Raw genomic sequence first — 27151 nt, forward strand, 5'->3', positions numbered from 1 at the left:
TCAGGGGAGATGTCCCAGGCTCTTCACCATATTTGTGGCCCTCCGCTGGACTCTTTCCAAGAGATCCCTGTCTTTTTTGTACTGGGGAGCCCAGAACTGGACACAGTACTCCAGGTAAGGCCTTACCAGGGCAAAGTAGAGAGGGAGGATCACCTCCCTCTATCTGCTGGCCACGCTCTTTTTAATGCACCCCAGTATGCCATTGGCCTTTTTGGCCACTAGGGCACACTGCTGGCTCATGGCCAATCTGTTGTCCACCAGGACACCCAGGTTCCTCTCAGCAGAGCTCCTCTCCAGCAGGTCTTCCCCCAGCCTGTACTGGTGCATGCAATTCTTCCTCCCTAGGTGCAAGACTCTACACTTGCTTTTGCTAAACCTCATCCGGTTTCTTACCGCCCAACTCTCCAGCCTGTCCAGGTCTCACTGAATGGCAGCACAGCCTTCAGGCATGTCAGTCAGTCCTCCCAACTTTATATCATCAGCAAACTTTCTGACGGTGGCCACTACCCCCTCGTCAAGGTCACTGATGGTATCTTCAAATCCACATCGTGTTTGACTTGATTTTAAAACTACTTAATTATTTCTTAAAGACAAGTAGCTATGTCATGAGGTTGTATGAAGGTGATTTCTTTTAATTGATGTGGCTAAAGAAAAAAAAAATTTTGGACTTAGTATTTTGTTCTTAGAAGCTCTGTTAATCATGGTCAATATGTGTATCTGGTTTTTACACTTTCTGTGGGGTTGGAGGCTGCTTTTACTGAAGCACAGCTTACTATTGAGAAAGGAAGGAATAAGTACAGACACGCCTCTGTATTGATTATTCTTGTAGGATTTGTTCATCCTATTTTGGCTGTTATAAAACACAGCAAGAACAGTTCCAGCTCAAGCACATCACTCCAGTGTCAAGCAGACCATGATGTCATGAGGAATTCCTTGTCGTAAGGGACGTCTCCCAAGGAGAGCATTTGCTTTGCTGGAAACCAGCCATCCACCCACACGCTCCTCCACCCAGCTGTTCCATCCAAATAACCAAACCAAAGGGAGTGCTTTGATTAATCGGCGTGAGTAGGAGTGATGCCATGACAATACAATAGTGCGTCTGCTGTAGACTATTCTTGATTTGCATTTGATTGTTTGCAGTCCTACCCATCTGTAGCCAAAGGCAAGAAGTGATAACCTGTCATGTTATATAAAAACACATTTGGAAAAAAGTGGAGTAATACGAGATAAATAGCATATGCTCTTTGAGTCTATTCCTTCCAAGCACTTGCAGTCATTCCACAACTTGGTGTTTTCTCTTTTTAATGATTTATTTCCAGATAGATTCCATCTGCAAAATAAAATAAAATTGAGTGAATGAAAGCATGATCTATTGCATTTTGAGAGGAAATACGAAATGAGAAGCATTAGAATAGTGTCAGACTGTTAGCATGTGGACAAGAAAGCAAAAGGGTAGGTGACATCAGTCATACAGCTGTTGGACAGAAAGGTTTCTGCTCCATCAAGGCAGTTACGCTACCTTAGCTCATGGACATTCCCTGTCTTTTTTTCTGTGTTGTTATGGCACTAAAAGTTTGAGCCAAAAACAACAGAGAATCATGTCATAGGACTTGAAAAGTTCCTCTCTTTTGTTATACACATCTTTTGTTCTTCTATAGCTGATTGTCAGTCATTTGAATTACGCAATAGAATTAACCTGCTGATAAAGCCAATACTAAAATCCTGTTGGCTCTGTTTAAGCTTGTTCTGTTAGGATGGTTTAGAGGATTTTCCTACCATGTATATAACAGCTTCAGAGAGAGAGGGCTATTCATCCTATTGAGAGAGGTAAAAGTACGAACTGGAGAAGCCAGGATGAAATGTTCCCACCTTAAGGAGGGTTTACCTCCAGGAGTAATGTTTTTTTTGGTAAATTAAATAATATGAGAGTATTTTTCAAAATGGAAAGCATGGGAAGTCTCTTTGGTATCAGACCTGTAAAACACCAATTAATGATGATGGGAAGACACGGCTATTTTGCTTGATTCTGGCAGATGGCAATCATCTGAACTTGTCCCGGTCTTACTTGTGTACATTATCACCATGGTCATACTACCTACAATTCAAGGAAATCACTCTGCAGATACCTCATGTGTTTAGGTAGGTTGAAAGCATAGCCATAGGTGTGGGATTGTCCTGTGTATGAGAAATGGGTGTTGGCTCTAAAATCCACTGTTCCTGGGGCCTTGCCAAGTCAGTCCTAATGGAGTACCAGGTGTGCGGGTGTGTGTATGAGCAAATGTATGTGCATGTGTTGTGCGTGTGTTGAGTCTTAAAGCTGGAAATAGGGATGGGCAAATAGCTGTTGAAAAAGAATTTTGCTTTTGAATTATTTGGAGTGAAACTTCACAAATTGGTTCATATCCACCCAGTTATTATCTGACAGTTAAACCATAAGCAATCAGGAGATATTTTGATTTTTCCTCTTAAAAATTATTGCTGGTTGTTGTTTTTTTATTATTATTGTATGTAATGCAAAGACATTTTCAAATTCATAAGCATGGTAGCTCACAAGCATTCATTCTGTGAAATATATGTGGTCTGTATTTTCTGCTTGGTCTCCTCCTCTTTGATTGCAGCTGTTTTCTATGGGGGGAAAGGGGTCTCCCTGACCCTAGTTCTTGCAAGAGGAGATCTTACAAGGCTGAGTGTGTCCCACCTGCAGAATAGTTAGAACTTAGGCACCAGCATGGCACTTTGCTTCTCCTACCTGCGGAGGAGGCTTCTTTCCAATAGAGGGAGGCAAAAGATAGACAGCAGAGAGTTATTCCTTCATTGGGAAAGAAGATGTGTGTGGGTGTATAATGAGGGGACTTTACAAATAATTCCTTGGTGATTATTCATTGTAAGGGGCATTCAGTTGCCTTAGAGATATCCCACAGAGTACTTAATTTGTAGAGAAGTTCAGATGTGCAGGATTTTGATTTCATTGTGTTTTGTTTCCTGCCCAATGTCAGAAATCGTTTTCATAATCTGCCCTGGGGACTGCACTGTCTCTTGCACACTGGTTGTGTGCACAGCACATTTTGAAATATGAGGGTTGGTTGTTTTTTTTTTCAAACTGAAATTGTTGCAGTTAATTATACCTTCCCTTCAGATTTTCATTTTTCAGAAGTGATCCACCCACTATTGAATAATAAGGCTTGATAGCAACAGTTTCTTGGATAGCATGCAGGGAGCTGCCAATACTGCTTTGGGACTAAGTCTGGAAATCACTGCCTGTTGCTATGAAGGAATCTGTTATTCAATTGGGGTTATCTACCCTCAAAATCTTTATGTAATAGTGTGGGTTAGATATCTCCTGTTTTACGGTGCCTTGCATTAATAACAAAATGACCATACAGGTTTAAAAAACACATCCATTTCCAGGTTAAGAAAAACTGTCTTTCTGTCTAGAGTAAGTTAAAATCACACACTTGCATGGAATCTGCAGTAAAAAAACATTTATAGTGGAAATACTGACTGAGCTTTAACAATAGCAGTGGGGCCAGCTCTGCTCTAACAACAATTGCAAATAACAGGCAGTAGCATTACAAGATGATATAGGCTAGGGAAAGTTCAAAGAGAAAACATTAGAAGAAAATCCCAGAGCAGCTGACTAAGTCTCATCTATTTTTTTCTACTAATTGGCCACAGTTTGATACTCTAAAGTTCACAAACTGCTCTGATACTAGACCAAGCCTAAGCATTGCCAAAAGCCATTGTATTTCAAACTTTTCTGAAGTACAGTGAAATTTCCTATATTGCTTACCTAAGAGGCCAGGAAGTTGGCTCTCAGTCTACTTAGTGAAAGGCTCCTAGCTTTATATGATGTAAAACTTTGTTTCTCCTGTCTGTGGGAAAATGTAGTCAGGGTACTTCCAATAGGGATGATGATATGGGATGGTAGGTTGAACTCAGAATGATTCCAATGATCCAGTTTTCAGATTCATGGCCCTGCCTGCCACTGTGAGCTTCTGAAGACTGCACAGCTGGGAAACGAGAAGATCCAACTCCTGAATCTTCTTGCTCTTGCTCTACACCAGCTCTCTCATTGAAGGAGAGGGCTTCCTTTCCTTCCTCATTAGTGTGCAGTTGACTTGAGGAGGCAGAGACAAGATGGGATGCATCTTGTAGTAATGATGCAGGTTTCACATGGTAGGATAATCTGAACCTAATACAAGGACCCACAGTTCCAGTCCGCTTTGCATTCCTGCTTCTGATGTGTGATGTTGCAGGAGGTACATTGACAGTCCCACTCCTGCACAAGCCACAAGCTCTTGAAGATGAAGGTGTCTCCTGCTCGGTGGCTCCCTAGCAGAATGTATCTTAGATCTACAGAAAACAGACCACTAGCAAGACCTGTTCATCTTATTCCCACAAAATCATAAAATGCTGTGTAGTAGGTGCCACTCTGTAGGAGCTGGTGCCTAAGATTCAGAACATCTTAGGATACACAGAGCAGCACAACAATTAACACTAGGAATGCTCTTTACCTCTTAAAATTAGAGCACTGTGCTTACTAATGGAGGAAATAGATTTCTCTCTAAGGGAGATACTCTTTTGTTGTGGGCTGAAATCAACAAGCACATCTACGGTTATCTGAAAGTTAACCCTCATGTCAGTAGTACCATTTCTAGTCTCATGAAATAAAGTTACATATCTGTATGTTTTAATACTTACAAATGTATGGTAACTTCTTTTTTCCAGTGAAAACATTCCTATTTATGTCCATTTCATTTACCTTTTTTAAAATACACTTAGGTTTTTTAATCAGGAATGTCATATATATATAATAATGCATATTTTGTAGAATGTTTGTTATGTTATCCTTTCTTCAGACTACCTGTACTTTTCAGGACTGACACGGAGGCAAAAATTTAAGATTCTCCAAATCAAACTACCTTAACCTGATGTGCTGAGAAGGAGTCTGAGCATGAGGAGTCTGATTTACCTTGTGTTTGGTAAAGTCAGCTCCTCTGATGAATTAATGAGAAACATCAATGGATAAATATGGTGTCATGTGGGCTAGAAGGCATGGGAGGTCATCAGAAAGGCAACTCTTGCAGGAAGTATTATATTCTTAATACAGCTTTAGAAATTATTTCTCAGTCACTGAAAATGTTAGCAACATTGAACTCCAGTAATGGAGTTCCGGTCATTTTGCTTGTTTGCTTTTAAAAAACACAGGCATAGACATGTTCAGCTGTCGGAATAATTTCTAGACTGAGCAATGAGTTTAAAAGAAATCAGTATGAAATAAACAGAGTTGACTTTCAGATCTGAAACTGAAGTTTGGAAACACCACCCAAACTAAATATGTATTTAATCAAATGTATCTTTTTAATTATGCATATTATAACTTCAGGATTTATTCCAACATATTTTTCAGGTCATTTCTCTAGCAATCTACATATGGCAGATACTTTTATCCTTATTTATTTATTTATTTTTGTTTTCAATGTGTCAGTATCTGAGATAATGTATTGTTTCCAAGGGACCATTGAATTATTAAAAAAAAAAAAAAAAAAAAAGAATACATTGCCAAAGAGATATTACATTGCTAGAGATAGATGTGTAACAGAGAAAACATAAGTCTTCGTATATTATATAGTATACATGCATATACATACATGCACTTTTGTATTCAAATGTACATCAGAATGTTCTCTGAGTCAATTTTTCCAAAGCCACAAAATAAATACTATGTTTTTTAAATCAACATTTGTTGCACAAACACCAGCAATCTAGATAACTCTATATGCTTTTGCTGATAAGACAGAAGAATAGATGGAAATGACTTCTTTGATTCTGGTCTTTCCAGTTTCTTTGCTTGAAAGCAAGCCAGAAATACTGAGAAAAGAGAATTACTTTGGGCAATTCAGCTTCTTGCCAGAGTCAACATGGTGAATAGATACAGGAATTTGGAATAAAAGCATGACAAATTTAAGTCTTCTGACCATGCAGTTCAGTTTCAAGATTAACACACAGATTTAGTATATGCTGTTGCCTGAATGCTTATGGCCCAGTCTGCAGAAAGCAGCTGTTCTCTGCATTGCAGCTGGAAAAAAAAGAAAAGTCTTAAAAGAATTGATCTGGCAGTGGTTACTCATTCAGGTCCTTTGCTATCCTAGCTGCTCTGGTAGTAGGATTGTCATTCAGGTGCTCTGTGAGTGCGGAATCATTTTACATGCAAGAAAAGTAATAGCTGGAAGGAATTCACATAGCTCTAAAACATTTTTGATGTTGAAATCCATCAGCTCCATCCAACTGGGCTAAATACAGGCTAGAAATCTGAAATGGGATCCAGTGTTCACCCTTAGGAGGTGCAAAATACAACCTCTTGTCCAAGTAAGCATTCTCAAAGGTGATGTAGTATTCTGTGTTTTCCTACATTTCTAATACTGGATCATGAATAAAAGTCTTCACTGGCCCAGATCTCTGTATCTGGACATGTGGCTGGAAAAGGAGAGGAATTAGCATGAATAAAATCATGGATAATCCAAATGGAGATCAAAACTGATGTGAGATTAAAGGAGAGGCAATTCATTATTAGTGCTTTCTGAGCACCTCTTAACTTTTTGGCCTGGACACGATTGTGACATTTCTTCAAAAGGCAGGAAGTACAAGATAAATCTCACATGAAAACCTCTTCCTTTGTGATTTCTAACGTCATTTTGTTGACAAACCGTATGTATACATTCTGACTTGGAAATGTCAAAATGTTTGTTTTCAGTCAAAATCTTTCAACATTTCAGACTACAGAAATGTTCTGAACCTAATTCTGTGGGGAAAACCCTTTGGGCATTTAATATTGATTTGACATAGCAATCATAATTTCCTGAGGAGGAAATGGTGATCAGCTCTATTCAACATCACAGGTGTTTTATTGCACCACTGTCCCAAAGATAGACACATTCAAATTTCTGCCAGCATTTCAGCCCACCCATCTACTTAGTATTGTGTGAATGTGAGTTAGATGTGTCCAGCTTGGTGACTGCTCTGTTTGGTGAATAGTCACATAAATAATTGATATCTTAAACACTGGGTTTGGGCTGACAAAACATCTAACCAGTAACTGTTGATTAAAACATGCCAAATAGTCTTCTGCATAAATTTGAGATGTTTCTGATCTAATTTATATCTGCTTATAAAAGCTTTCACTCCAGTTATGCTCATTCAGTTATTCCATATTTACATTAGCATAAAAGAGACAAGGATTTGGCCTATATCTGTTTTTTCCCCCTTTTTAAACAGAGCTACTCTCTCTTCCTTCGGATGGGACAGGTCACATTCAGACTTGATTAAACTGGTTGTATTTGGATTGAGGGACAGTCTGCATTTCCATGACTGAGTACTTGGGGTATTTATAACAGTCTACCCACATAAGCAGCTCTCTTGAGCAATAGGCTGAAGGCTGGGGTAATTAGATGGTGCTGAGGATCCTTCCTTCAGGCTCATGCTAGCTAGCTGAAAGCCAGCACAAGTGATCATTGCTATGCTGTCATAGCAGCAGCAGGGACACGCTATTAATTATGGCCTATACATCTAATCTTTCTGGAAGAACATCTTTTTTTTTCTTTTTCTTTTTTTTCTTTCTTTTTTTTTTTTTTTTTCTTTCTAAAAACTCATTCTGTAAATGACGTGAGTTTTGTATCTTGAATTTGTCATTTGTGGCTGATTTCAAAGAGGAGATGGCATTATGCATTTAGTAATATCATGTGCTGGGCACAGCCTGAACAGGGAACACGTGTGGCTGTTGAAACAGCCAGAGAGGAAAGGACTTTAATACAGTGTGTTCACAATGCAGAGGATCTTCATCAAGCAGACTCTGCTGTAAACCTTTAGGAAGGAAATGGGCAGTGTGCCAGCAGGGTTTGTGAGTGATACACAAGGTGCAACTCAGCTTCTGGCTTGATTAATGTGTGAAAGAGATGCAAGCAATCCAGTGCTGTCATGTTAATATTAATTAATGACCAACATTGCCCAGCTCACTTGGTTTGATAGTGCAGATCTGTTAATTCACTTATTCACGAGGTTTGCTTTAGCAGATGGAAAAGGATTATTTTACCATATTTTCAATGGCAATTCAACTCTATTTTTATCTCTTTTTTGGCTTGTGTGAAGGAGACTGCCACCTGTTTTTTGCAGGTTGTTTTCAGCACTGCAATCCAGATTAAAAATTGGCCTAGTTTGTGCTTCATGGAAAAGGAATTTGTTGCTCTAGCACAGCATAATGGAAGTATCCAGGGCCAGTGCTGATGTCCAGCCCTTTGCAGTTGTGTGAACTCTGGCTGCTGCAAGTCTTTCTGGGTCATCAAGATCCCCACTGCGGGGCTGTGCTGTCTGCTCCATAGGCTGCTCAAGCCTCCTGGTTTTGACATGGAGTTCTCAAGAATGGGGTGGGCTTATGGGCTTAAGGTTTGCATGGTTCCATTCAGTACCAGCTTAAATGTCTGTGAATAAGGATGCATTAAGAGAAGATCCGGAGAGTCATAACGACCCTTGAGAACATTAAAAATTCTAGGTGGACAGCCTTCAACAGGGAGTTACTCACTTTCTCACCGGGGTTTAGCAGCGTCTGGTTTGAGAGTTTATCATTCTCTGCTCCTTACATTACATTAGTGTGGACTTTGTCTCTCTGATGTGAGTTTCAGTTAGTTTTTCTTGCCTACTGCAGCTCTCACTCCAGTATCACTGAAGCATCACCAAATTAGTCTTGGTAGCTGTTCTGTGTGACTGTATTTACAAGTACTGGAGCCCCTTTCTGGACCTACTCAAGAAATACGAACTCCCATATATACCATTCTTTTTTTGTTCTCTAGTGATAACTAACTTGTAACTCGGTCCTCAATTTGGCTAAATTTGGTACTTACTTTACTGTAAACACCCATTTGTTCCACTGGGCAATACAGCTCTCCGAACATCTGGGAATCATCATGTGTCATGAATGACATGATGTATCCTTGCTGTTAGACCAGCACAGTGCTAGGTCTGATTGGTGGAAGAAATGTATCAGGGCAAAGATTAATACACACTGGTTTGTGACTTGTGACTCACAGGGCAAACTTGATTCTCTCTTTGATGGTACAGATCCAAGGTCTGCTTTTTTCCTCTCCCATTTTGGTCCTGGCTTATAGCACAGAATCTTGTACTAATGACTCTAGAGCTTTTGATAGACAAATCAGAACCCTTCTCTTCAGTCTGGTTCAGCACCTCTAACTGAATTGTCACTTGTGTGTGCCACAGCTGCACACAGACCTTTCTTCTGGAGATTTGCTACCCTTAGGCTAAGTAACCACTGAGAACTTGGTAGTATTTCCTCTGTGATTCCCTTTGGTAGTGCACGTTGAACAATATCTTCGAGTGCCCTCTGTCTGGAGGATTAAAGAACAACTTTCTAACAAAACAGAACAAAACAAAGGCATCAGTATTTCATTTCCTTGTTACAGTTTCATAGTGATTTCTGTTTAAAACACCCGCTGCTTTCTCATTCATGCCCACCCATGCTTTAGCAGCACTGTGAAGCTGATACTGGAATGAGCATTTTTACAAGCATAAGTGACACCATAGGAAATAAAATATTCAAGTTCTTGGTGCGGAAGTGCTTCTTTGGGCACATTAGATTGAGGCAGGGATTTTTGCTGTGGCCACTTGTTGTCTGTCAATTATGCCATTCAGTTCTTGACACAACCTTCAAGAACTATTCATATTTACATTTCCTTGAGTGAAGAACAAACTGGAGTACGAATCAAAGCCCTCTGGAGAGCGCTGGCCACTTGTGCATGCAAACAGGTGCTGTCTTCTGCCCCAGATACCACAGGTCCAAGTAAAAGAGAAATAGATTTTATTTATTTATTATTTTCCCCCTAAGGGCAAGGAGAGCTTACAGGGAGGGCCAGAGCTGAAAGAAATCAGTGATTTTCAGCAGTTTATTCCCTGCCTGGCTCTGGCAAGGGTTCCAGTCTGGCCAGTGGCAGGAGCAGCAGCAGTGAATACAGTCAGTGCTAGATCCCTTCATATTTCTCTCTAACTCTGAACAGAAATTTGGGGCTGAAACACAATGTAAGGGCTGTGTAAAGCTGAAGGTTGCAGAGGAGGCCTCTCCAGGTGCAGAAACATTCAGGAATTTCTAGACAGAAGCTCTGGGATTGTGAAAAGGTCAACTATGTTCATTTATACCCTTGTTGTTTGGTTTTTTTTTTTTTCTGTTGTTTTTTTACCTACTGTCATGGATTTTTATTTTATTTTATTTTATTTTATTTTATTTTATTTTATTTCTAGGAACTGCATTAACTCTAATTACAGTTTACCATAACTTTGTTCATTATTACATATTACATATTTGGTGAGCAGAGAGCAGGGAAAAAAGGAGAAATTATTAGAGTCTGTTTAGATTGGGATGGTCATGAGAAGGGATGTGTGGTATTTTGTCTGTGAAGTTTGTCAGAATGAGGCTGGGGACAAGTGAGCAATAATGAGGCTCTTGAAACCTGTCTGCAGGTGTGTAGCTGTGAAATAACAGGCAGGTGCAGAGAGAGTCTTTAATCAGAGTTTTGGCAGGGATCTGGTTCAGGGTCTGCTCTGTTTGGCTTCTGTGCCAAGGAGAAAATTCTGTAGCAAAGGAGTTGGAATACAAACTTCTGTTTGAGCAGAAGTTTCTTTCTTTCTTCTTGTTCTATTTCCCCCTCCCCCCTGATTTAGTTTTCAATGTACTGCCATCTCAGAGAGCTGAGTTCAGGCAGCTGGAACATTCCTGCAGATGTACTGGCTGTGGTGAATGCTCAGACAATTACTACTTATAGTTATTACCAATCACAACAACTTAATTAGTGATTACTCATTTGAAGACAACTGTGAGACCCCTGTTGACAATTTATAAAGAGAATAATGATGAATGGCACTCTTCATTACTTCAGCCCAAACCAAACAGCACATCAGTCATGTCTTTGCAAACCAAATCTGGAGCCTTTACAGAAGCAGCAACTTGCTGACCTGAAGAGCCAAGAGCAAAAAAATTGACACTTATATACCACTGTCAGACCTCTTTGGATGCTTGTCATTTGCATCAGTGTTTTTTCCGTTACTCCACGAATTCCATAGTTTATCATTACCCAGTTCCCTAAATCTTGACTGTACTGTACTACACTGACTGTGCTGAAAACTTTGGAGCTTCTAAACCAGACATTTTCACATCCTTGCCTTCCTCCCTCCCTCTCTTCAGAATCTTCCGAAGATGGATGTCATTATGCTTTGTGTGTCTTGCTATGTTCAAGCAAGCAAATGGTGCTGCAGTTTCTTGCCATGGGGAATGAATAGGGCTGAAACTTCCAATCTTGCAGGTCCTGCTCCCGGGACCTGAGACTTCCATAGTAGCTGAGAGAGTTCCTTAGCTGGAAAACTGTCAGGTACTCAGGTGTGAACCTCTCTCTCTGCTACGTTAAACTTTGAGGAGGGTACATTGCAAGCTGGGGCAAAATTAATGAGGCTATCTGATCAACAGGTAAGATCTATAGCTCTACACTCATCATACAGGCATGAAACTCCCCGCATGCCTTACACAGGGGATTCTTGGAGCAGCTGTGAATTGGTCTAAGCAACAGGTTGTTCAGACCCCCTACATGTTTAAGCCCAAAGGGCACTGCAGGAATCTTCTGTGTGGTCTAGCATCTTTGACAATATTTGGAGGGGTTGTACTTGTCCTGCTAGCTTGTTTGCAGCAAGAGCTGTGTGGTCTTCACAGTGTTCTTTGAAGTTAATGCAAAGTCACGAGGACACAATTAAGGTGAGCTGGGAAGGCTGATTTCAGGTGAACCAGGAGCACTTGGGAGGATAACAGGTCTCAGTGTTTTCTGTGTACTCTCTGCTCAAAATACAGAAAATGCGTGATAAAATAAAGCTATGCCTGAAAAGTAGTGTGCGAAAATGTTACAGCTGAGACAAATTTATGCCCTCTAAGAAGCAGAGCAGTAAAAACTCCAAGTATCTACATTTTAGTTATACCAGGCTGGTGTGTCTTAGTGTGCTTTTGGGACAAGCAAAAGAATATGAATATCCAGCAGGGCTGTAATCTAAAATCTTGGAATACTTTGGATTTTTTCATATTCAGGTGATTAGGGTGATAGGACAAGGGTAAATGGTTTCACACTAAAAGAGGGGAGATTTAGGCTGGATGTAAGGAATAAGTGTTTTACAGTAAGGGTGTGAGGAACTGGCTGGCATAGGTTGTGCAGAGATGTGGAAGCCCTTCAAGGTCAGACTGGACAGATGATTCTAAAATGTCTTTCAGGTCCCTACTCTGCTACAGATTTTCTGGCATATCATGGAGAAGTCATTCATCTTCTCCGTGTTTCATATTATGTGAGGATTTTAGCACCTCTGTGGGCCAACCTCTGAGGTACTCACACAAAGCTTATGGGAGCTAAAGAAGTTTAAAATAGACTGTACCATATTGTTATCTGTATCATATACTGTTGAGGTGAATGTAACCATGAGTTATATGAGTACTCAATTTCAGTATTTAGTAAATGGCAACTACTCTACAAAAGAAAACTCCTGGCAGGGTTAACTTATCACTGGCTCTCAGCTGTTTCTATTGATCTATTCTGTTTGTCATGTGGATCACATTAGATCAAAGTAGTTCCTTGACAAATTTAGTAGAAGGGAAGGTAAACTGTGATGTCCAATGGAAGGTAAAAAGCATGCATGTAGTAGAGGGAGAAGTAGATGCTATTTGCTAGAAAGGGTTGTTTTTAGCTGCAGAAAGGAAGCAACTTTATTTTGAGAATATTATTGTAAGGATGCTGGCCCAGCAGTTTCAGACTGAAAAACACTTGAAGGAATTACAGTAAAATGGCAAACTTTCTACAGATAAACAAAAGACAAAAGCTAGCAGTAGCTGTTGAATTTAGCATGAGTGCTGTTTAGTTGAAGTTAAGGGGTAGAAACACTTCCGTAACTACCCCGTGCAGATTTAGAGTTGGTCACTGCTCAAGACGTACAACTTAAGCTCCATGAAGTTTCTGACCAGTGTACAGAAATATAAATGTATGAGTGAATATAGAGCATTTTCTTCCATTTCTACTTTAATTTGTCTGACAAAAGTCTCTCAAAGGCTGCATCTCCCAGCATGGTAATACAGAACATATGCTGCAAAAACTCTGTTTTTTTCTAAAGTGTAAAGTGAAAGCTTATATTATGGATTACTTTGCAAGTAATTATATCAATTATTAATGAAGTTTAAATGATATTAGCATAAATGCAAAGCCAAGTATAATTATCAATATTGATGTTGGAACAGTTCCATCTCATGCTCTTCATATCTCTGTTTATCTCTTTTAGGTGATCTCAAAGGAAAATACTCAAGGGGAATTCGGGGACCAGAGATTTAATGGTTGCAGTTTTATAATCTTTATCAGAGCACTGAGTCTGTAATAGGAAGATGGGAGTAATCGCCTCCAAGATTTCTGTCACCTCAATCGACCTTCGAGGGAAAATCATCGCAAGAGAGCCTCTGGTATGTCTGATTTAGTCCATATTTAGAGAGCGTTCTATAATTTGTGTGATGGTAACACCTTGCAAGCTCTAGCCACAAGTCAGGAATTTGCTGTGATAAATAAGAAATGAAAACAAAAAGCAAGCCCTTTTATAAAAAAAAAACACAAAAACAACAATAATAATCAACCAAAAACAAACAAACATTCCAAAAGGGTGGTGTCTTATCTAGATCGTTTTGTGCATGTGGTTATTTGTTCTATGATTACATAAGTTCATGAGATGTGCAGTTGCCCTCATCTTTGAAGGCAAATGGAAGCTTTGAAAAACGAGATAATTCTAGGCTTTTTCTGTGAATTAGGAGACATGGAGAATGTATGTATAGTTGTGTATTTAGGTGTCTTGAGTAATATATAGTGGTCATTAGGTCAAGAGGTGATGATTATTGTCTGTCTTAATTCTGCACTTGACAATGTGTACTAAATACTTTAATCTGACATATTCTCATTGCAGGCCCTAGTACGATAACTATTAATCTGTAGATTTAGTTATTTTTCATCTGTTTGTTTAATTTTGTGGGAAATTGTCAGAAAGATAAATACGGCAGGTGTTCTATGAGCTTTGCAGCCTTGTCCATATTGGTGTTATACTGGAGCATGTCAAGAAATACGGCCCTTCCTAAGTTGCAGAATTCAGAGCTGAGTTGCTGTGCCTCTGCCCGTGTTCATCTAAAATAGAACATGAGCTAATTCAAGTTGTGGCCAGCACCAGCAGAGAGGGAAAAGGCGGTTCAAAGCATCAGCTCTGCTGAAGCATTATCTGTGATTGTAGACTACATTCCCTATACTAGCCATCTGAAACAGATGTCTGCTTGTATCGGGACTGTCGATGTTGTTAGTTAGGTTGCTGTGGAAGCATGCTTACTGCACCATTGGCTGGGTATTGCACATCTGGTCAAGGTCTTGAGCTTTATTTCTCTTTTGCTTGGTTTGGGACTTCAGAAGCATATACTTGTATTAAGCCCAGGGCTGTCTTTGTTCCATGAGGCTGCCCCAGCTGGAACCTGTTGCTGGTTGACACAGTAAGATCTTGTGTTGAGACTGTTATATTCTTTGGCATATTACACTGCATTTACATCTTTTAATTCACCCCAGCAAACAGATGGGTTGTTTTAAAAACCATGTGCAAGAGCTTTCATTAAAACCATTAAATGACACCAGATGGGGATGCAGAATACTGCAACAGGGCTGCTTGCTACCATGTTGGACTTCTTGGGACACAGTTGGAGGTGGAAGCTCTTCTTGCCACTATACTTCTTTTCTGTTCTGTCCTAAACTGTGCTTGCCTGCATTGCAGTGACCCAGACATTTCTGGGTTTGCGTTGTGTTTTGATGAACCTGCTGCTGCCCCTTTTTGCCAGACAGAGTGAAATGCACCTGGATTTCTTCATCTGAGCTCTCCAGATGCCATCATTTCTGATGAAGATAATACATAATCATTTGTTATGAAATTATTATCTGAAAAGCAACCTAAATTTGAAAGGGATTTTCAGAAAAGTTAAGATGAAAGGAAACTAGACAGGGCAATTGAGGCCGAGAATGAATGTGAATTTATTTTAGAACTTTCTGAAAGGAAAGTTTGGCTTTTTGGTTTAACAACAGAATCCCTGAAATCTGCTTCACCCAGGGACAGCACAGCAGTATTTTCCCATTTATGCAAGTATTTGCTCCAGTTTCTTATAGAAGAAAGCTTCAATACATGTTATTTTAATTTACTGTAGTGGACAACACAACCACTAGTTTGTGTTGAATTCTTCAGATTCTATAAAGAAACCCTTTTCTAGCTGAGAAAAATGAACAACTTCTATTTTATATCCCTATCTCAAATTAAAATTGAGTAGTTCAGCATTCAGCAAAACTGGAATTCTGTGAATTTCTTTAGCTGAAAGTCTGTTCTTGGAATAGATGGCAAATACATTCTTTAAATCAAATATCCCGGATTTGTTTTTTGATAAGACTGCAAAGGGATTCGTTTTCAATCCTGTGATCGCTCAGCTGTAATTAGCCATATGAATTTAGGGGCTTGAAATGTTTTAAGGCAGTTGGTGAGTCTGACTGACTCAGTCTTTCCTATGAGCCTGGTTCACTGGCTGGTCTTTCCCCTGTGCATGTACACTCAGCTGATTCTCCTGACACCTCACTGCAGACTAAACGTCCCTGTGTAGCCTCATGGGAGGCAAAGTGCTCTGTAGATTCCAGTCTGATACAAAGAGAAGTGTTTAAATACCTGTTGGATCTAGCTGTATAATTTAATAATTCAGTGGACTTCTAGGTTTTAGCTTAAAATGAGAATCTTTAATGCATTTCTCAAACTTACAGTACTGAACCTTGCATTCTTTTCCAAAGCTAAAATTCAGCTTTAGGCGTCACCTATTTCATCCATCAGCATATTTGAACAGTTTTGTGACTCTAAATTCTCTCTATTTCCTTCATTACTTGAAATACCCATATTCAGACTAGTTCTGACTGTGTGAACTGAGAATCCCAGCTACTCTCTCCCCAGAAGCACATCAGAGTAGATGTGCATCCATACAAGCAAGAGTGTAAACACAAAGACCAGCACACGAGTCTTACCTTCTGGTGAACTCTGCCATTTACTAATTTATCCCTGTTCCAGGTTTTCTCGTGTGTTTGCCTTCCGTGATTTCTTCCCTTAAAACCTGTGTGACCTGGCTTATAGTTCCCAACTGGAGCAATTTCTAGTACGGCAGTTTCGCCTTGAGCTTTAAACAGCAGAAAAGTCCCATCACTGTTGAACACTGTTGTAGGAAGGAAGGAGGAATACTGCAAGTGTTGAACTAATGTTATCAAGCTACCTTAAGCAAGAGAAGATATTGATAAGAGAAACCATTGTATTTATGGTTTCTGGCATATAAAATACTGCAAGTTCTGTTTGAATGCTTCAGAAATTAGTATCAGATGACTTAGGAACCTCTGGCATATTTGAATCTTAAGTGGTTACAGAGAGGTTTGCTCAGGCTTTCCTTCAGTAGTTGTAAGTGTTTCTGTTTATTTGAAGGCAGGTTGGTAGAGTCGATGAATTCTCAGGAGAGTGGAAAAAATCCTGCTCTCACTGAGACTGAATGGCAGTGGGGAGGCAGAGCTTTTCTGAGGTCATTGTGTGTGTCTATCTGTGTAAGCTCTTGCAGAAAGATTTGTCTGTTTGACTGCTCAGTCTAGTGTTGCTGTTACTTTACAAATACATGAGCATGACCTTACTGCTGCTATGCAGACATCTGGTGAGGCAAAGGATCAGCTTCAAATTAACATAGTTTTTGTCTTCAAATGTGGGTTTTTGCATGAAGCACCTAAATGAAAACTTTATAAATGCCGGAAAAAAACAAAAAAGGTAAAGGAAAAATGACCTTTATTATATTTAAGGCATTGCTGTCATCAGAGCACAAGGAAAAATGTGGTGCAGATGTGTCTCAACGTCTCAGAGAGTATGTTTCCATGCTTCGTTGTTGTTTTTTTGTTTTGTTTAGTTTTTCTAATTTGCCTGCATCTGACCTAATGGTAAAGTCTATGCCTTGATGGGCAAGCACTGCACTGGGGACCACCGGCCTCCAGATGGGGCAGAGGAGCCTTCTGAGCTGCCTATGCTGTGGCCTCACCAGGCTCCCACAGTTTCCAACCCTGGCTTTGGTAAAGGATGCTCTTCTGCTTGATCCTTGCTGTTATGGATTGGGTCAGCTGTAGAAAAAGCAGTACATTTTAACTGCCTTGAGGTCTCTGGAGTCCTAGGGAAATAATAACTCATTGTCATGGTTGGAACTTGAGAGGGACTTGGAGTTTTATTTCTGTAAGTTCCCTGGCAGTTTCTTATACCCTTGGGGCAGGACGAGTAGGAGTTTCACCTACAACAGAAGTCAGAAATCCTCATCTACAGAAACCACCCAAGCCAAAAGGCCTCCATCCACACTAGTTCTCTGGGAGCAACTCACTTTTCATTCAGGGAATCTCTAACATAAGAAAGAGACCTGGTAAATAGTTTTCTTACTTGCAGACTCTCCCGGCTACATCCCTAGCATTTCCACTGATCAAAAAACAGACACAAAGGTGAATAAAAGTAAACAAGTGAATAAATCTTTGTGTTTAGAAATGATGATGGTTGGGGAAATCCCCCTCCATTCAAAATTATCAACCCTATCTCATTCTCCTGAAAACTGTTAGCATATAATTTTTCCATTCGACTCGACTTCTTTTACTCTAAGTGCAGTTCTTATATATGGTAAAATTAGTTGTATTTTCTTAAGTATTTCATCTTACATGGTTTCCAGGAAAGCTTCTGTCCTGTTGGAAATCAACCGTGTTGTCTTCAAGGTTTGTCTTAGACGTACAGTATCTTTTTCATTATTATCCCCTGCAAACATGTTTTCTTATACAACTAAGAGAATGTTTTGTTTGAAACATTCCTTGAAGAAAGGGAAGATCTTCTCTCAAGTGCTAAATTGCAGACTTAGAAGTTAGTACAGCGTTCTGAAGACTGTTGAAATTTCAGGATGAAGTTCCGTGTATGAGTATAATGGTCAGATTACCAGCTCAGACTTAATTTTGCAACCTTCTCATTTCTGGTTATTCAGCTTTATGCTTTCAGGTGTTCTTTTAAACTATTGATTCAGCATGTGCTACCAGTAACACTGTCAAGGGCCCTGAGTCATGTGGGGACCAATGGAGTAGAAGCTACCTTAGGGCTAAATCCTATCGCTCTTCTCTGTGACTTAAACTGTAACAACCTGTATCCTTAATGCTCTGGTGCTTAATCCCTGTTGCAAATTGTGGGGCACAGTGCCCAGATTATGCTCAGATAATACCTTTAAATGTTCCCAAATACCCTTTGGGCATCTGAAGAAATAATCTGTTCTGTGCATTTCTTCAATTTCTTTTAACAAGAATGTTAATATAATCCACGTTAGAGTTCAGCGAAAGTTATTTTGCTTGCTTGTTAGCATGTGTGAATAAATGTGTATATAATTTGCACCAGAAATATAGATTAATGTTTACAGTATGCATTAAAAGACGTGTAGCTAGTAATTTCCTTGCATTTTTAAGCTGTCATGCAAAACTGTGTGTATACATATATGTATGTAGTGTGTGCGTGTGTGAGTGTGTGTGCGTTTTTACTAGGAATATGTCCTTCAGTGTTTCTGTGATTTCAGTGGGTTGAATGAAACACCCAGGAAAGCCTGCCAGCTGCGCTGACGCAAGCTCCAGGCTCATCCTATAAACATTTATGCTTCTGAGTAACTTCAGTCACGTACAAATGTTGGGACGAAAAAGGTCTTACGGGTCACTAATTCCAGTCCTGTGGTATGACTGCAAGTCATATAGTGCTTCTCATAAACTGGCCAAGCTTTATTCTAAAGCTTCCTGAGTTTTTGCCTGCCATCCCTTATGCTGGCAATTTTTTCCATCACCTTGTTCAGTTGCTAGTTAAAAACTCTTGCTTCATTTTCAGCCTCAGGTTAGTCATGGATGGTTTCTACCAGTTTGTTCTTGTGTCAATATTTTAAGTACCTCATCTTCCTCCCCGGTGTTTACTCAATGAGACCAATCATTCAGCTGAAGTTATTTATGTGCATTTGCAGCTTTGGGTCCTTGGGGGTGGATGTTCACATGTATTTTACTTACATACAGATAAACAAGAGAATGGCTTTACAAGCCAACCCTGTCAGAATGATTAAAACAAAGTGGGATCCTGTAGTAAATGAGATAAGGATTGTCTCTGAAACAAACGTCCTTCAGTATACAGCTATTTCTGGACAGTTGCAGTAGGGCTAGATTTGCAACAGCGTGATTTATATCAGGACAAGGCTTTTGCTCTTATAAAACATAGGGTGCCACAGTCCAGCATGGATCTGTTCATTGTGAAAAAGGACATCTGAGTCTGCCTACTATTTTTCTAGCAATCAATCGTTTCTCAGCTGCCAGAGCTGTTCATTCCACCTTTGGGTCTGAGCTGAAGTGACGGCTTACACTTTGGTATTATTCATTCTGCATTGGTATTTGTCATAGATTAACTAATTTTTCAAAGATGTTTTTTCTTTCTTCTGTGACCCTGTAACTTCTGTATTGTCTGTGCCTGAAACAGGATTTGGGATGCCTATGTAAGGTCCAGCATGTTTAATTTGAGGTAGAATGGGCTATGAGAGAGCTGGACCTTCTTTTTCCACCTTCTCCTGGGCAATCATTCTCTGGCAGCATGCAGTACAGTGCAGATTTTGCTTCTTTGCAGCCATGTCAGAATAAGGAGAGTAGGAAAGGAAATTCCATATGATATATGAATTGGCCACTTGACTTCTCTGTCCCTTCTCTGAAGGTAAAATATTGAGTGACATGGGAGGGAAGAAGGCAGCAGAAGTCGTACAGTGATGGCAGTGAGTAAAAGCTGATGTGGGAGATTATATGAATGTTTTGGGCTCAAAAATCACCACATCAGCTAACAGTCTTAGCAAAGAAACAAGGGACTGTGTGACACAAATCTTAGAGGGGAAGCTCTTCACAAAACTGGCTTGATTTGCCATCTGCCAGCTTGTGCCTAATACTGTGTGCTATGTGGACTTATTCTAAGGGATTGCTGTGCTGGCATTAACTTGACTCAATATTATAAAGAGATTTCTAATTAAAACATAGTTTTAAATAACCAGAAATTAAGCTGAAAAATAACATGGATAGAAAGCCTTTTTTTTTCTGTCAGAAGACCAAATAAAGAAGTTTCCTGTGCTTTCTGCTAGCTACCCAGATTCATCTGTGTATAATCAGAAATGGAAATTTGCTGGTGGTGCAGCAGTACCAAAGGTGGCATTTTGGACAACACTGCAATACTATCAGAATAACCCCTTAATCAAATGAAAGAAGATTGTCTTAAGAATGTTGGCATTGCAAACCTGCTCTCTGTAGCTGTATTAGAAAGTTGTTGGCAGCCTGATCCTGCATTGCCAGGTGATTTGTGCAGCAACTTGTAACAGCAGTTAAGCAATGAAGTCAGGTGCCCTTCCCAGAGGCGACAGATGAATCACTGAATTACAGGCCTGGAAGTGAGTTGGGAGCAGTGTGGATACATGCTAATGAAGACAAGAGATGGGAGAAGTTGAGGTGGATGGTGATCAGTGAACCCAGAGAACATGCCTTGGTGTTTTTGTTTTAAGCTAAATGCAAATGTCGGTATCTGGAGGATAAAGATCAGGACCCCAATTAAGAAATTGTTTGGGCAAGCATCAATTGAGAGTAGCTTAGCAGATGGTTATCAGCAGAGTTTCATTGATAAGAAGTGCTTGAAGGTTGGAAAAGGCCACCCATCTGTTCCACTCCTATTTCCCTGGTCTCTAAAGTGCAGCCTTCTTTGGCAGTCACCTGTGGCTTCTGATGTTCATAGTTTAAACTACCTGAATGAAACTCAACTATGTAACCATAAATGTTGGTAGTATTCACAAAGGTTTATCAGAGCTTATTTTTAAGCACAGCTAAATAGCATAGAAAGCATACCCTGTATTTTACCTCCACAAACTCCATGTAGTCTTGGCTTTCCTGGCAGATCATGCAGAGATTTCCAATGAAATGCAGTCTGTATTGTAGCTTCCCAGTGTCGGATTCACAGGATTGGATGTTTTAAACCTATTTTGCAGTTGTACTGTATTGTCACATAGCTGGTTGTGACACACTTCATTAATCCAGCCACACAGACACTCTGACAACAATCCCTTATGTGATAAAACAGCTAATACCACCACAGACAATGGATTAGAAGAAGTCTAGAACTGAGCATGGATCTAGTCGTGTGTTTGCAATTATGCCTCCAAGCTCATCTTTGCTCGCCCTTGCTTAGTTCAAGCTTTAGTTCAAGTGTCTGTATTACCTGTCCATGGGGGTGTGTGGGAATTGTTTTGCTTTCAATGCAGCTACTGACAGCAACACAGGCACTGAACAGAAGTATAAAATATAGAGTGATTATCTCGGTACAGGCTGTCTCAGAAAAATGGCTGACAACTTCATTTTGTCCAACCCTGTGCTGATAAGCCGTCCCACCACGAGTAGGTAATACCTTGCGTTTACAATGATGGAGTACAAATCCAGAGCCAAGAGCTATGAATTTTTTACACAGACATGCAGTCTCATTTGATGTACTCAGGAAGGGCAGAGGCATCCTTCCTACAATCTGGCATGTAGTTTTATGGGCTCTTTGAATGCTTCACCCTCTTTATGTGATTGGTGAGATATGGTTAAATCAAAGCAGAGTATTCTTTCACACAGGTCAGTATTAGTAATGAATAGATGTGTAATATTTAAAGTGTAGATAACTTAGAAACATTGTGATGTGCTTTCTTACGCCTACTGTATATCTTTTGGAGGAGAACTGCATAGTGATTGCTTCTTGCTTTTGGTAGCACTTGTAAACTTTTCCGTCATGTCTGATACGATTTCTTAGAGTAGTTTCACATTTCTACATACTGAAGTGGAAAATCCATATATAACAAGAATAATTAAAATTTTAAGTAATTAAATGGCTAACACTGTCCATATTCAACACCATATTTAGGCTCAAATTCTGAATCAACTTCCCACTGATTTGAGTGTTGAATTGGGTTCCAAAATACATCCATACAACCTTAACATTAAGCACTTAAGACTTTTCAAAAGCTCAATAAAAATCACAAGCTTTCTATAAAAATGAATTTTCGGTTTCAGTCAAAAAAAGGCATTACAGAGAAAATACTGAAGTACTTTGCATTGAAGTACTTTTACAACCTTGCACTTGACCTTGGAAGTAGCACACCTTGCAGATAAAACATTGGTAGATGTAGTTTCATTTTCCCTATTCTGTTTTTGCTCATTAATATGAGTTAAAAGTTTGTCCAGTGTTTTCAACCATCACTATCTTTGTGTTCTTTGTATCCAGATGATATCCCATTCAGTATTCTCCATTAAACATCAGATACTGGGCCCCAGTTCTCCCCAGCTCTCCCCAGTTAAGCACTAAGAAACAAGGACTGGCATCCAAGCTGCCGGGAGATGTGTGAAAAACTAGTAGCAAGGGTTTTACCATTAAAAATGTTAGGAACAGTATTCTTTTTAATTAAAATTTTCACAACAGGTCTTTAAGCTAAGTAAACAAATACTGTTGCCTACAGTTCTGGGCAATATAGTACTCTTTTGTCTCTGCAAAGGATATTTTTATTGTAACCAAATAACCTGGTTTCTAATACTGTGACTTCATTGAAATCCTGCTCTTTTAAATTACTGAAAATCAAACACTTTCTACAGCAGTCAAAGTAGCCTATTTTTTTTTTAAACTGTATTTTAATCTGTGGGGATTACATAAGTACGTTATATATGTATGTATATATATAAGCTGAAATGTTAATAAAAGCCTGCAGGCTCTCATTCAAACCACCTAACGCCCATTTAGTAACCCTAGGAGCAGAAGAGCTCTGCAGCGATTGCAACATCTCTCCCTCTAGAGTACTTTCCTATATGTTCATTTTCCCTGATTGGATATTTTTGAAAAAGTTTTCCAATCTGTCTTTGTAAACCATTCTAAAATAAGTCCTAAAATAAATAGATTGCTTTATACCTGTAGCTCCACATTAATCCAGATTTGTATTTCTTCCTTGTTATGATCTAATACTGAAACAATCAAGCCATTGGCAAGTGATCCAAACCTGCACATCAGAGGCAATTGTGAATAGGCTATGCATTATTCATGCCATAATTAAATGAGTGAGAAAAACCACTGTTGATGAATGTCCCTCGCAAGGCTTTCATAAGTGGACAGTCTGTGGGTTTAAGATAGGTCAGAGCAACTTCACAATGGAGAAAACCACAAATCATCATAAGAAATGTTGTGGCAAGGCTGCTTTATTTAAATAACTCCAGTTTACCAAACCCCATGGTAAGAAAATGTAGATCTAGTTTCCTTTGGTAAAACACAGCAGGAAATAATTTTTTGAGTATTTCTAAAATGTATCTAAGAGTCGGGGTGTGATGCTATGTGGATAAGGCTCAGCAAAAGGGATACAGCTGGTTCTCTGTACCTTACAGTGGAATAAAAACTGAGTCACTACCATGGAAAGGTCGCTCTGGTTCTCTGAAAGCGGGCTGGGATTTAACATCAGTTACCCAGATGTATCTGTAATATTCAATATATCATTCATAATTTTACACAGAAAAATAAGCATATTGAAGTAGACATCATGTAAAATTAGAGCTATTGGGAGACTTTTCCAAAGAACAATAGGAGTTTTGCTTTTATTTCAACAGGGCTGAAATATATCTTATTTCTCATAAGAAAGAGCAGCAAATAATATTTATTATCCTTTTGATATGGAGCCATTACTGGAAGCCATTATCATCACATTTCGGGTTACTTAATCACTTCTGTGAACTGATAACCCACATAAATAATTGCCTCACTGCTGCCAATAGTGCTCTTGGCACACTATGAAAATAACATTATTCCTTAAGAATTAAATCACAATGAGATTTTAACTGACAGATTAAAGGCTTTCTGTAGGTACCTCAAATATTTCCAAACTGAGCAAATGAAAAGAGACCCACCATTTTCCTGGTATGTGATATAGGTGAACTACAGTTGAGCTCCCTGATGGCACAGAAATGAGATGCATGTGTCCAAACATGCCAAGCAAATGCAGATGATGAAAAAGAAAGATTAACTGCTGAAGAGCCACCTGCTCTCCAGAGCATTTCAACTATCAGGCACACCCAGGCTGATACTGTAATGCTCAGCAGCATATCCACAAGACTTCAGGCAGGGACTCCATTATCTGTTTGGCTCTTCTTTCCTGTGCAGAGCAGCTTACATATATGACATTGCACAAGGTGTTTGTTTTTCATTGATATCCCTTGATTTCTCATTCATTTCTTTTGTATCAAACTTTTTCAACCTTTCTTGTTGGAAATATTCAAAATAGCTAGAGCTCAAGCACAATTATTTGTCCTGTTATTTATTCTGGTATCAGTTTGTCTAGTTATCCCTGGCTGAATGTATAATTGTAGCTTGCCTTTCACTATAGATCACTGAAAATATCTGTCCTGCATGAAGTTCAGTTATATCAATGTTTTTTCTCATCCGAAATGATGACAAGAAGTCAGGAGATGCTGGCCTTCCAGTTGATACCAAAATCTGTGCATGCATAAGACCTCCAAAATGCTGTGATGTATGGAGATGAAGGCAGCTGAGGGATGGTGAACTCAGCAGGGGGGAATCTTGAAGCAGGATAGATAAGCCAGGAGAGGCAGCTGCTTCATTTTTGAATGGCGTGGTCTGAGTGTCACTGTGGGATGATCCAGCAGTGGCACCTGGAGAAGCTCTTACTTTCATAAGGAGAAGGTTCATTTTTCCCCCATGGGTGGGCAGCATGGGCAGGGGAGCTGCCTTGAAACCCTGCCTGCACTGCTGGGAACTTAAAAGCCACAAGAGAAGATCCTGACAATTTCAAACTCAGTGTGGGTTAGCATTTTTTAGCATCATTTTTCACTAACAGAAAAGTGAAAGATGGCATTTGTGTTTAGATTTAGGTCTTTTTATATTATACTGTATTCCTCTAAGACTTCTCATGACCTTTGTGAGTGTTAGCCCAGGTGTTTCAATCTTCCTTCTTATTCCTTATTTATCTGGCTTTTCTTCTATATTCTGTGAGAAAGAGAGGCAGATGTGGTAGTTCAGGAGATGAGGTCTGGCCAGACATATCAGACCTGCAGAAGGGTGTGAGGAACGAGACACCTGAACTTCAATTGCTCTGCAGGGAAGAGTGATCTCATTCTTGACTCAAGTGGAAAGATTTCATTTAAGCTATTTCATTTTTCTTTTGCAACACTGGGTGGGAGGTTCTACAGACAATAATTTATCAGAAAATTTTCTGGCCTGATCTTCTCTGTAAAAGTCTGTTGCTGTGTTCAGTTGAGCTCTCCTAGTATGTATCAGCACTACCTCTGCTGGCAAGACATCAGCTCTTAGGGTATAATCCTGAATCTCAGGAGGCAGTTGCCCCAGTAATCTTAAGGAATTACCTCTAGATGTCACTCATGAACCCTTCTCTTATTTAAAGCATTTAAATAAAGAGTTAGGATTCCTCTGACAAAGAAATCCTGTGGTCACCCTACTTCATTACCTAAATATTTTTAACTCCTTTTCTGCACTGCTAGTCAGGTAAAATGTAAAGGTGGAGAATGCATTTCTTCAGCAGTACATAACCTTTGTAGCTCACACAGATAATGATATATAAAGATTTCTGTAGTATTTGATGCTGATTGAATACATTGGGAATGCTTAACGTGAAGTGATAGTTGATTTATTCAGATAACACTGTCTTGTTTGTACTTGCTTAGCAATAGGTACAAACATTTGACCTAATACATTTTCTGCCTCTCAGTTGAAGAGAGTAAGTGGCTGATTCCAAACTGAGTAGAAGTGTTTTCTCTCCAAGAAGTAAATAATGTCTTGGATTTTGATGGCTTTTCTTTTTTCTTTTTTCTTTTTTTCTTAAAAACTGAACATTTTTGCTTGCTTTTTTCAGAAATCAAAATACTCATTCAAACAGACCTATGTATTCAAGTACTCACATAGAAAAGCCATTTCTTTATATTTCTTTATTAAAGAAGAATTTCAATAAGAAAATGTTGTGCACTTCTTGCAATAACTGTGGAGTCTAAGGTTTTGACACCCTTATACTTAGCAAGTAATATTTCATTCTGCAAATATTTGAGCTGAAATCAGAGAATTTCTTAATGGATTAAAATACTTCTAATGCATGTGAAAGTATATGAATGGACAAGATACTAAGAAGATTCCTATCGCTTTGCAAACAAAACCTTCAAAAATAAGTAGGTGGTGATGAATGATAGCATAAAGCAAACACATTGGCAGATCAAATAACAGTAAAGACAATGCAGATTTATGGCATGATTAACCTTTTCATGTATGCTAGTGGGTTTGTATACATTTATATTTACATATATAAATACATAAAATTTATTGATTGCTGCCCCTTTTACTTCCAGTAAATCACCCACATCAGCTCCCCCTGCACCTGAGGGTGGAGCCTGTCTGGTCCCATGGACTTGTGGTAGTCCAGATGAAGGAGGAGCTCTTTAACTGCCTCCACCTGAATCACCAGGGGTGTATTCTGTGTAGCAGCCCAGACTTCCAGATCAGGGCATAAAGTGCCCTGAGGATAACTGATCTCTCTATTAAAGGCAAATGAAAAGAAGGCATTGAGGAACTCAGCCTTCTACTTATCCCCAGTGGTAACATTCCCTGCTTCATCAAGTTAAGGATGGACATTTTCTTTGGTTCTTCTCTTACCACTGATGTATTTGTAAAAGGATTTCTTATTCTCTTTTACTGCAGTGGCCTATCTGATTTTACCAAGGAAGGTAGAAAATTGAACATAAACAGAGAAATTGTGAGATTTTTGGGATGGGTCAAGAAAAGTTAGTTCATTTTGCACTTAAAACCCTGAAAGTTTAAACGTGAAAAAAGCTCATGCTGGAAAAATATTTCATTGCCAAGTTAGGTGCTCCAGACTTGAGATGTTTCTGGACTCCACAGGATTCATCCACCT

The 27151-nt window shown here is 39.3% G+C and overlaps 1 protein-coding gene across 1 annotated transcript in view; it reads left to right on the plus strand.

The window, feature by feature from the left end:
- The window catches only part of LOC107310980 (uncharacterized), a 334005-nt gene that overhangs the window by 164041 nt on the left and 142813 nt on the right, over positions 1–27151 (plus strand). Inside the window, exon 3 of the mRNA XM_085541101.1 lies at positions 13360–13534. The gene's annotated coding sequence lies outside the window, so the exon portion shown is untranslated. The remainder of the gene's footprint in view (positions 1–13359; positions 13535–27151) is intronic.

The sequence above is a fragment of the Coturnix japonica genome, chromosome 3, assembly GCF_054131305.1.
Source record: "Coturnix japonica strain WE chromosome 3, WE-NBRP24, whole genome shotgun sequence".
Classification (NCBI taxonomy): domain Eukaryota; kingdom Metazoa; phylum Chordata; class Aves; order Galliformes; family Phasianidae; genus Coturnix; species Coturnix japonica.